Below are 12161 nucleotides of genomic sequence, written 5' to 3' on the forward strand. Positions count from 1 at the left end.
TTTTGCCACTGTTCGAAGTTACAACGGCACTGAAAATGTGACTTATGACTGGTCCTCACACTTACAACTGTCTCAGAATATTCATAGTCATGTGATAAAAAATTAGACACTTGTCAACTAGCATGTATTTACTATAGATGTAGTGTCCTCCGGTCCTCTGATCACCATTTGTAACCTTCCTAGCTGGCTCCCGGCAAACAAAGTTGATGGGAGGAGCTGAATTCTCTTAATGACCACATGATTCACTTAACAACTGTAGTGGTTCACTTAATTATGGCAAAAAATAAAATTGGGTGTGATTCACCTAACAAATACCTTACCTATCAATGGAAATTCTGTTCCCAATTGCATTAATAAGTTGATACTACCTGTATTTCAATAGCTGGTCAAAAATACACTGGTAGCCACAACATATGAACTTTAAAAATAATAGTGATATTTTTAGAAATATGTCAAAACATTTATTTAAAATCAGGATAGAAACCTTAACATTATGAAAATAATAGATCAGATGTGTTAAAAACAATAAGTCAGGAATGATTATCTAAAGCAAAGACAAAAGTCATGTTCACTGTTACTCTCTTAATATTTTTCTTCAGTATTTTAACTCTTGGGATTTACTTCTGGCTTTCATTGCTAACTGACATTTCTTTTAGTTTCAGACACTATGATAACCCATTGGTTTAACATGTGTCATTGAATAAATCATACTTGGATTTGTGAAATATGATAAATGTAGTGACTCCTAATAAAAGGATAATACATTCCTATGTATTGGGGATGTGTAAAACAGCCAAGATACAACTTTACGTGAAGATTCAAGATCTGGAAATGGCAAGATGAAATTCAAAGAGATTTGCAATCTAATTTCAGTACAATTTCAATTATGGGCTCTCAATGTAGAACATCTGAACACTTGAGGTTGCTTTTTACAGGGGAAAAAGGAGCAGGAAGATAAACTCTTTAGAAAACATTCATTCCGCAAAGTCATACCTAATAGTCTCTGAGCTTTAATACAACACATCATGTAAACATGATGTGATGTAAACATGATGTGGTTTTTAAACATGACTTCTTTCATAACAGAGATAACAGGTATGTGGAAAGAACAAGGTAAAATATTGATAGAATATACCTGCTCTGCAGAAATGGAGGCAGAGGTTTACTTCATGTCAAACCAAATTGTTGGAGAAGAAAGGTGTGCACTGCTGATAATGAAAAGACAGCCAAGAACAAGCATTGATGGAAGTTAAAAATGGAACTTATAGTCAACAAAAATTGTCAGGTTTTGTGACATCCTAGATTCTTGGGAAAAGCCTGATGCATATGAAGGCTAATACCAGCTAAAGAATTGGCAGCTGTGACTTCATATTATTCTGAACAGATAGTAACAATAATAACAACAGCTTGCAATAATCACCCCATTTTCTCTGTCAAATACAACTTGGTCTTTGGTACTTTGATTTTTATTGTATTATATAATGTATTTAAATTTCCCGCAGATCATTTGGGCACTTAACATGGCATAACCTGCAGATACAGTAGTTCAGAGCACTTCTGGAATACCTTGAAACATTTACTGTTACCCCTGAAAACTGCCAAGCCAGGTGCCCCTCGGCTGCCGTGGACTGGAGGAGGAAGAGAACATCCTATTCCTAAATTATTAAACTTCACACTTTCAGAGTTGTTAAATACACACACACACACACACACACACACACACCTGATTGATAGAGGGATGCAGTGTGTCACCATGAGCTTTCCTGTACCCAAGGTATTATGAACAATTTGATAGAAAATAAGAGTCTTGCTACTTTGATTAATTGCATCGTTATAGAGATTTATCATCAGTGTGGATCCAGACTAAGCACAGCTAAATTTGGACCCAATACCTTTCAACCAGGTTATAGGAGGAAAATTGCTTGCCATTATGAACATCAGCACCCAGTAAACAGAAAAGCTTATTCAAAGGAGAAGGCTTCTTAAAATCAGTGGGAATTTTAATCACACAAATCATATTGATTTTATTAGATTCACATTAAGCATAATTGAATCCAATCCATTATCTGTAATCTTGGTGAGGGGGATTATTCTGTATTTTTATGTTAGCAGCATAAATCAATAGACACTGAGTGGTATAATTCACCTGAAACTCATTATGATTGGAATTGAGTGTGGTTAATGGAAAGAAAATGAGAAATACTTTCATTGGAAAATTGTGTGCCAAACAAGTTCAGGAAACAGATCCCTGACCTTTCTTTCAGCATGACAAATAGCTTTTGCATCATGAAGTGGACACCCAGCTAGGATGGCTCAGTGTTCTTAGATGTGTTTCATTTCCATCATGATGGCCAGATAATTTCTTTCTCAGTAAAAAGATAGAAAGATTTGAAGTTCAGCCCCACCCACCCACAAAAAAACCCAGTCTTGATACAATAACAATAGTACTTAGATTTAAATACTGCTCCATAGTGCTTTACAGCACTCTCTGAGTGCTTTACAAATGTTAGCATATTGCTCCCAACAATCTGAATACTCATTTTACCAGTCTCAGAAGAATGGAAGGCTGAGTCAACATTGAGCTGGTCAGGATCAAACTCCTGGCTGTGGGCAGAGTTAGTTTGCAATATTGCTTTCTAATCAGGGATTCTGACAGGTTCTGGAGAACCAGTAGCGGAAATTTTGAACTGTTTGGAGAACCAGCAAATACCACCACTGGCTGGCCCCAGAGTGGGGTGGGAGTGGAGATTTTGCAATATCCTTCCCCCAGGAGTGGGGAGGGAATGGGGATTTTGTAGTATCCTTCCCCTGTATGTTGTGGAAATGGGGATTTTTCAGTATCCTTCCCCTGCCATGCCCATCAAGCCACACCATGCCCATCAAGCCACGCCCACAGAACCGGTAGTAAAAAAAAATGGATTTTTACTACTGCTTTGAACCCTTACATCACTATGGCTCTAATTAACTAAACCTAATCAATCCAGGCATTCTCCAGCTGTGGATGATTTATTTGGTTTTAGTTTTGTTGCTTTCTATTTCAATTCAAAATAATTCCTGCATTGTTTTCAGCGCACAAAATAAGTGCTTTATTCTCTTTCTTTCTCTTTTTTTGATAAAGTTTTCAGCAATTGCCTGCCTTTCTTTGCAGTGCAGCACTATATACTTGTATTTTTCAATCTTGGCAACTTTAAAATGTGTGGACTTCAACTCCTAGTGTTTCCCAGCTATGAGGGCTGAAGTCGCACATCTTAAAAGTTGTCAAGGTTGAAAAACATTGATGTATATCGGAATAGTCACTCACTGGATTTTCTGGGATTTACTTCAGTCAAATGGTTAGAGCTTGAGTTTGTGTAACTTTTTCTGTGTAGAATCATGTTTGAACATATTTTACATAGACAAGTATAAATTTAGAATTGCACTTTAATATAAGTGGAGAAAAAACAGCTGAAAAACAATAAACTAACCGAACTCTCCCTGTGCACATAAAAAAAAACAAACCAGATGGAACTTTGTTGTGGCTGCCATGTTGAATTTTTACCATGACATACAAACAGCCATGTCTGGAATGGAGAGCACAAAAGAATGAATAAATTGGCTTAAGCCTGATTTGTATTTCAAATTCTTTAGCTTTAATTCAGTGACTCTTCTTAGCTAGGTTACTAGCCATATTTTTGTTCTAACATGTTTGGTGATTTCCCACCCACCTTCTCACTCCCACTCTTTTATAAATCCAAACTTCAGAAATCTTTGTGCCTGATGTTTTCAGGAAGGCAAACTGGTACAGTGGTAATGTGGAGTCCTGGAAGGTTTGAAACAAATCTCACAAATTAAGGGAGATTTCACTTAGAAACATAATCAGAGATTGAGTGTCCCCCCCTTCCCCCCTAAAATAAGTAAAAGCAGTTTGCTTATATTTGACTCAAGCAACTGGGAACTGGCCAACTTGCACATGCAGTAACTTTTCCCATCACCCTCCAGGAAGAAGGAGAAATATTTTTTTTAAAGAACTGGTTAGGCAAAAAGACTGCAGGGCTGTTTACAGCCTCCCAGTATTGCAGATGGTATACACCATCTGTGTGTTGTGATTGTGAATCGCCATCTGTGATTGTGGAAAGATTTTTTTAGGCCCATAATATATGTGGAATGTAACAAGGCATTCTACAATCTTATACTTCATTAAGGCAGTTGGTTGCATACAATTGCAAAATCACATTTCGGAAAAGAGAAACATAGTCCTATGGACATATTCCTGAAAATAAACACCTGTGTGATGTTGTAATTGAAAAGGTATGGTGCCAATCTCCCGCCCTCCCTCGCGCTGTAATAGTGATCACAGCTGTAGATGTGGGAGGTAATTTGGAACAAGTTCTGAGGTTCCCTCTAATAGTAGAGAGTTCCAGCTCCTCTCATCTGATAAGGAACTCTTCCGTCAGGTACCAATTAAGGAAGAATGCTTATCCAATAAAATCAGACATAACAGAATTGTGATTTGAGTAGAGAGTGGCCCACCCTGGTTATTCATAGTGATTAAGAACATCTTTCCTGCATGACCTACAACTTATCATAGGAAGGTTGTGAGGAAAAGAAGTGTCAGAGTACTATAACATATGGGGGAAATTTTATCAATGGATAGAAAGTGAGTATAGATAATAAATATGGTAAAAATAAGAATTTTGGGAAGAATATATTGTATTAAGTTAAAATTAAATGAAAGAGGAAAAATAAATGTATGTATTAAGAAATGATGAAAAATGTACCCAGATGATGCACGGATTGATCAATAATGTACAGGAATGATAAAAGAGATGTAATTATAAAGCAAGAAATAATTTGAAATGAAGATGTATGTAAATAGAAATCAGGGCTTCTTGAATACCATCGTAGATGGTAACTGAAAATGGAAACAACAAGGGAGTGGAAAAGGAGAGAGGAGTAGAGAGAGGGAAGGAGGGGAGTAGGGAGAGAGAAGGAAAGAAGAGAGGGAAAAGGAGAGGAAGAAGGAAGGGGAAAGAAGAGTAGGAGAGAGGGTTAGAAAGGGAGGAAGAAGAGAAGAGTGGGGAAAGAGGAGAAGAAGTAGAAAAGGGAATGACAGGAGGAATGAGGAAAGTAGAAAGAGATAGAAGAAGGAAGAGAAGGGAAGAGAAAAAGGAAAGGTTGTGCTAAAACAAAGGAGAGGAATTGGTAAAAGAGCAGGCCCAAACAATTAACAAATGAACATTAAAAGGTAAGATGAATGACTAATGATTAATGATGGATAAAAGACTGTACATTTAAATATGTTGATGAAAAATAAAAATAAAAAACTTTTTTTTTAAAAAAAGGAAGGTTGTGGGGCATCCAGCGATTGATTTGATGACAATTCTACAGTATAGCCTTCAAATTAAAGGCTCCAGGATTTTTAATGAATACCTGGGAGTCTAGTGTGGAATACGCTTGTCTCACTCCACATTCATGCAGATCAATATGTACCGTGTGAACATAGTTCCTGTCATTACCCACAACTGCTATTCTAGTAAGATCCATTTCAATTGATTCATAGACAATTCAGATCGATACGGCCCCCTATCCCCCCCCCATCTTCTTCACCAAAACCCCACATTTTTCTTGTCTCTCTCTGAGTTACTTTTACAGACGTTACATTTGGCATCACATGGTGAGCACGGCCCCAGTGTGCTTGAATAAATGGCACATTAAAACAGAGACTGAAGGTCAGAGCTTCAAACTGCACACAGAAGAGTTTTGAAAATTCAGGAAAATGAGCTACAGATATTTTTCAGAGTAGAATTCCAATAACTGTTTGACCTTCACTTCCTTGCTTCTGTAGGGGATGATGGGCTCCCTGAGATTAAGGGAGCAAAAATGGATAAAAAATGACTCCGAGTATCAGTGCTCAGGAAGCAAATGACATGTTAAATTGCTGTGCAGATTGAATGCATCATTCAGAGATTTCCTGCTGTGGGGATGTGCCAGTACAGCCATGTTGTCTTTTTTGGCAATTGGAGGCTTTGGGGCCTGTTGTCTCCAGCAGTCTCTCTTTCGCTTCCTGTCATAGGAAAGCCTGTTTCCTGAAAGCAGAATTTCTGATTATTGTCTGTACTATTTTAGTCCAATGGGTTGCTTCTCGGCATTTTATAATGATTTGTAGTATGTGCTGCTAATTTTTAACAATTCTATGACATGTGACTTTTAGGGGGAAAAATCTGAAAAAGAACATAGATAATATGGATACTTTTGCATATGATTCTGGATGCACAATCTCAACAGAGTTGTTCTGCTCTTTGAATGCAGATGTTACCTATGAATATCTTGGAACAACAGGTATTAGATATAAAATTATAAACCGGAAGAACTAGGAGGAATCTCAGATATCATCTAGTTCAAATCTGTGGCCAATGGAGGAAATTCTTTTAAGGTTTAGCAGTAATTTAGAAATGACTAATAAGAACAAAATCCACTCCCACTTAATGAGCAGCCAATTACTGTATCAAGGCTTTCACGTTTTCATTTTTTGTATTTTTTTAATCTTGTGGAGGAAGCCTTATCTTCTGGAACAATACAAATGTATTTATTAGGGTTTTTTGTGACATTTCCTTATCTTGAAGAAGCTTCTTCTTGGATGAGAAGCAAAATGTCTTCAAGGAAAAACAAAGTCCAGTTACCATTTGAAAAAGCACCTTTGGGACAATTATGACCTGGATGACTGACAATCTCCCTAGATCAGTGGTTCTCAACCTTTATAGTGCTGCGCCCCCTTTAATATAATTCCCCATGATGTGGCGACCCCTTTAATACAATTCCCCATGATGTGGCAACCCCAACCATAAAATTATTTTCGTTTTGAATTTATTGCACCTGAAGCCGTATTGACTAGCGATCTGAGGCATTAAAACGGAGACTCCTCCCCTATTAAGTTTATCGCGCCTGAAGCCAGATTGGGAGTGATTGCAGCTAGCTTGAGAGGGAGACATCAGAGCAAAGATTTCTCTCTTTTTTAATTGATCACGCCTGAAGCCGAATTCGGCTAGCGATTTGAAGAGCCTGCAGCTGGCTTGTCAAGTCAACCATTGGAGCGCGATTCTTCAACTCACAAGTATACTTCCCATATTTCCGATGGTCTTAGGCGACCCCTGGCAAATCGTCATTCGACCCCCAACGGGGTCCCGACCCACAGGTTGAGAACCGCTGCCCTAGATGGTCAGTGTGGTACTGCTTCTGAATTTGTCTTCCTGATTTAACATAGTATTTGTTTCACATTGTTTGCTAAAAGGCAATTCCATGATAGCTACATAAAACCTAAATATCCATAGATAATATATATTTTAATAACTTGAGACAGGCAGTTTTCTTCCTTATGTCTAAAATTCCAGGGATATGGGCATACAGTAATCCAATCCAGGAAGGTAGATTTTACATTAGCAACTCCAAAGCGATAACAAATGTACATTTTCTTTAGCAATAACCCCCATCTTACTTCCAACAAGCTATCAGGATAGGTATATATCATCTGGACTATTGCAATGCTCTCTTCATGGGGCTCCCCTTGAAGAGCACCCGGAGACTTCAGCTAGTCCAGAATGCGGCTGCGCGGGTTATTGAGGGAGCAGTTCGGAGCTCCCATGTAACACCTATCCTGCACAGACTGCACTGGCTACCTGTTGTTTTCCGGGTGCGCTTCAAGGTATTGGTTACCACCTTTAAAGCACTCCATGGCTTAGGACCGGGTTACTTACGGGACCGTCTACTGCCGGCTTCTATCTCCCAGCGTCCAGTGCGTTCCCACAGAGAGGGACTCCTCAGGGTGCCGTCAGCCAAACAGTGTCGACTGGCGGCCCCCAGGGGGAGGGCCTTCTCTGTGGGGGCTCCTACCCTGTGGAATGAGCTTCCCCTCGGGCTTCGACAACTACCTGACCTTAGGACCTTTCGCCGCGAACTTAAAATCTATTTATTTCGTATGGCTGGATTGGCCTGATTTTAAATTCTAAATTTTAAATTTTAATGGAATTTTGATGGGTTTTAAATTTTTGTAATTTTATGGGGTGTAAGGTTATTTTAAATTATTGGCAAATTTGAATCAGTTTTTTTAAGGGTTGTTTTAATTATGATGTATTTCTGTCTGTATTTTATTTGCCTGTTCACCGCCCTGAGTCGGGAGAAGGGCGATATACAAATTAAAACATTATTATTATTATTATTATTATTATTATTATTATTATTATTATTATTATTATTATTATTATTATTATTATTATTATTATATATGATGTACGTTAATAATTTGTGAATGCATGTCAGTGGTGGGTTTCATTTTTTTTTTACTACCTGTTCTGTGGGTGTGGCTTGGTGGGCATGGCATGGCTTGGTGTGCGTGGTTTGGTAGGCGTGACAGGGGAAGGATACTGCAAAATCCCCATTTCCTCCTGATCAGCTGGGACCTGGGAGGCAGAGAATAGATGGGGGAGGGGCCAGTCAGAATTTTTATTACCAGTTCTCCGAACTACTCAAAATTTCCACTACCAGTTCTCTAGAACTGGTCAGAACCTGCTGAAACCCACCTCTGATGCATATGATAACCTCCTAATTTGCCTCTATTTAGATCTGGCTTCTATTCTCTGTTACAGTATCTGTTATCTCTCTGTTAATGATATGGCCCTGACTGGCTGTATTACTTGTAAGATAATGTGCAAAGGTACAGTAGAGCAGACGTGAGTGAAATCAAGCACCAGTGCAAATCAGCAGGATTAATATGTAGCCATCTATAGAACCTGCTGTTGCCCAACAAGTTCCTAATAGCAAACCAGGTCACTAATTCATCTTTAGTGTTACCAGCCTTTCAATGGTGGTAACCTTCAAGAGGTTCAGTGAACAGCTTCTCTAATCTTGCTTGCTGTAACCGATGGCGATATCAGAGGCCTGTGGAGTAAAGGTCCAGTATCCCAGAAAGAGCAGAGTGACCCCAGGCACAGTAGACTTGGTTTATTACAACTTAAAAGTTATAAAGTAAAATATAAGCAAAGAAAATATGCCTTTGAGACAAAGGGGAGGTTTAAAGTTTAGCAGCTGGCTAAAAATTAAAAAGAAAAAAGAAAAAGGTCCACGTGTCATGTTCTCAAATCAGATGGAACTACTTAAAACAAAGTGAAGTTAAAAACTCCCTGGAATTGAAATTCAGTTCTGATGACTATAGAAGTAGGTCGCTATTGACTTTATGGGAAATATTTATTCTTTTTTTTTTTATTGAAAAAGTTTTAACAAACAAAAACATTTTTCACCCTTTACCCCCCCTCCCCCTCGCAAAACCCCCCTTCCCCCCTCCCTTCATCACCCACCCACCCCCAGCTTCCCGGGTCAATCACAAGGTATTGTTATACATAAACCAAACATAGAATAAAATTTTCCCTTCTAATCCAATTAACCTCATCCAAATCTTTTCATTTCCTAACCCCCCCATTATATAAAATAATACATCCTAATTATTCAAAGGCAATCTGATATCTCTTAATCTGATATCTATTTTGTAAATAATCAATCCATTTTTTTTCCATTCAGTTAAATATTTTTCCTGCGTATTGTCTTTCAAAAAGGCTGAGATTTTAGCCATCTCAGCCAAGTTACTAACTTTCAACATCCATTCTTCTATTGTAGGTAACTCTTTTTTCTTCCAATATTGTCCAATCAAAAGCCTTGCTGCTGTTATTAAGTTCAAAATCAATTTAATCTCAGTCACTGTACAATCCGGGAAATATTTATTCATTTAGAAACTCCTGCCTTGAGCAGGAGGTTGGACTAAGACAGTGATGGTGAACCTTTTCAGTACCAAGTGCCCAAACCAAAATGCGCATGGATCTGTGTGCATGTGCGCAAGCTGGAGCACTGAAAACGCGAAGACCAGCTGGCTGGCGCATGCATGCCTGGTTTTGGCTGTTTTTCAGGTCGTTTTCAGGCCGGTTTTTTCGGGCCTTTTATTGCCCCAAAACAGTCTGAAAATGGTCCAAAAAACAGCCAGAAAACGGCCCAGAAAATGGTCTGAAAATGGCCCCAAAATGGCCTGTTTTCTGCCTGTTTTTCTGGCAGTTTTCCAGTGCTCCAGTGCGCATGAAGACCAGCTGGCATGCTGGAAACCAGAAGAGCAGTTGGTGACAGCATGCGTGCCCACAGAGAGGGCTCGGCGTGCCACCTCTGGCACGCATGCCATAGGTTTGCCATCACGGGACTAAGATTCTGGGGTCCTTTCCAAACCAATGATCCTATGTTCTGTGTTTCCCAGTCTTGCCTAGAATGCTAAGATGCCTTCACAATCTTTCATCCAATATCGGACAAAGTCCATTAGATGCTGCCACCTCTGCAAACAGGTATCTGCCTGTAAAAAAATGTTTTTGTGCTGGAAGAGAAAGTTCTTTGAAAATGTATATGAAGTTCTTATTCTAATGTGCTTCCATGCAGGCTATACACTTATCAAAGATTTGATATTTTTATAACACCCACGCATACACAGAGCTCTTACTGTAAAATGTGTCTTCTACTGCTGAGATGTAGAGGACTTTTTGGAAAAAAAACACCAAATAAATAACCTGCTAGAGTTTTTGTAAATTGGAATCAGAACACATGGATTCCTGGGCTTGATGATCCCTTTTGCTACAATTCCCTTTTGCTACAAATAAGCTTCCACTTGTCTTCTCCTGAACAGCAGTAGGTATCTTTAATTAAGCCACTGTAAAAGCTACTCTGCCTTACAATAAATGTCAGATTCAGAATATATGAAAAAAAATGGATCAGGAATGTCATCATTATGGAAAAAAATGAATCCAAGTCATATCATGACATTTAAGTCAGTCTTAAAAGTATTATTGAGTTTGGCTACAAATACCTGCTAGGTTTACATAAAATGCAGTGGTGAAATCCAATTTTTTTTTACTACCAGTTCTGTGGGCGTGGCTTGGTGGGTGTGGTGTGGCTAGGTGGGCGTGGCAGGGGAAGGATACTGCAAAATCCTCATACCCTCCTCATTCCTGTGGGAAGGAGATTGCAAAATCTCCATTCCCATCCCACTCTGCGAGGTGGTATTTGCCAGTGGTATTTGCCAGAGTTGGTATTTGCCAGTTCTCTGAACTACGCAAAATTTCCACTACCTGTTCTCCACAACCTGTCAGAACCTGCTGGATTTCACCCCTGATAAAATGCCAAGCCACATTTTTCTTAACTATGGTTTGCTGAAATCAATAGTGATTTCATAAAATTTACTAAGCTAAATATCATGGTAGCTTGACTTCCTTTTTTCATTAAAACATTTATTTATTTATTTAAATAGAAAAGAATACATAATAAAAAAAATCAGAAAAACAATGAAAAACTATAAAAAACATAAATACCCATGTTAACAGAAACAGCAACAAAGCAGAGAAAGGGGGAATCTATCAATATCAATCCGTGATGGTGAACCTATGGCACGCCAGCCATCACCCGTTGGTCTTCTGGGTTCTGGCGTGCACATGTGCGCCGGCTAGGCAATTTTTGCGCATGCAGGAGCGCCGGAAACTGGAAGAGCAGCTCCCTGGTGCGCATGTGTGCACCGGGAAGCTGAGCTTCTGGTTTCCCGCATGCGCATGCATGCTGGCCAGCTAGTCTTTGCATGCGCATGTGGGCCAGAAACTGGAAGACCAGGTAACCGGTACGCATGTACATGCCAAAAATGGGTAGCTCAGCTTCCTGGCATACATGTGCTCACAGGGAACTGCTGTTCACGTTTCTGGTGCTCCTGCTCATGCGCACCGGGGAGCTCTGCTCTTCCGATTCCTGCACTCCCCCCCCCCCGTGTGTGCACGCCCGCTCTTGTTTTGGCACTCAGTGCCAAAAAGGTTTACCAGCACTGATATAGATCATGTATTAATAAAATATCACACAAACACCTTCTGGTGAAGTTTCATAGTGAACCAAACATCTCCAAGGTAGTGAAGGTACCTTACACCAGGGGTAGTCAACCTTTTTATACTTACCGCCCACTTTTGTATCTCTGTTAGTAGTAAAATTTTCTAACCGCCCACCAGTTCCACAGTAATGCGCCGTGTATCGTCATCTGCACATGCCTCTTGTGCAACATGGATTGGGGTTGGGGGGGTGCTGGTTATCAGCTCTGCTTGTCTGTTACAGCTAGGTGGTGTGGGGAG

General features: G+C 39.4%; 1 long non-coding RNA gene across 2 annotated transcripts in view; it reads left to right on the top strand.

Moving 5' to 3' along the window:
- The first annotated feature begins 4535 nt into the window (after positions 1-4535).
- LOC131192366 (uncharacterized) overlaps positions 4536-12161 on the top strand; it is a 30610-nt gene continuing 22984 nt past the window's right edge. For both annotated transcript variants that reach the window (XR_009153721.1, XR_009153722.1), the window contains exon 1: positions 4536-4636. This is a non-coding gene — a long non-coding RNA (uncharacterized LOC131192366). The remainder of the gene's footprint in view (positions 4637-12161) is intronic.

This window comes from Ahaetulla prasina, chromosome 1 (assembly GCF_028640845.1).
Source record: "Ahaetulla prasina isolate Xishuangbanna chromosome 1, ASM2864084v1, whole genome shotgun sequence".
Lineage (NCBI taxonomy): Eukaryota > Metazoa > Chordata > Lepidosauria > Squamata > Colubridae > Ahaetulla > Ahaetulla prasina.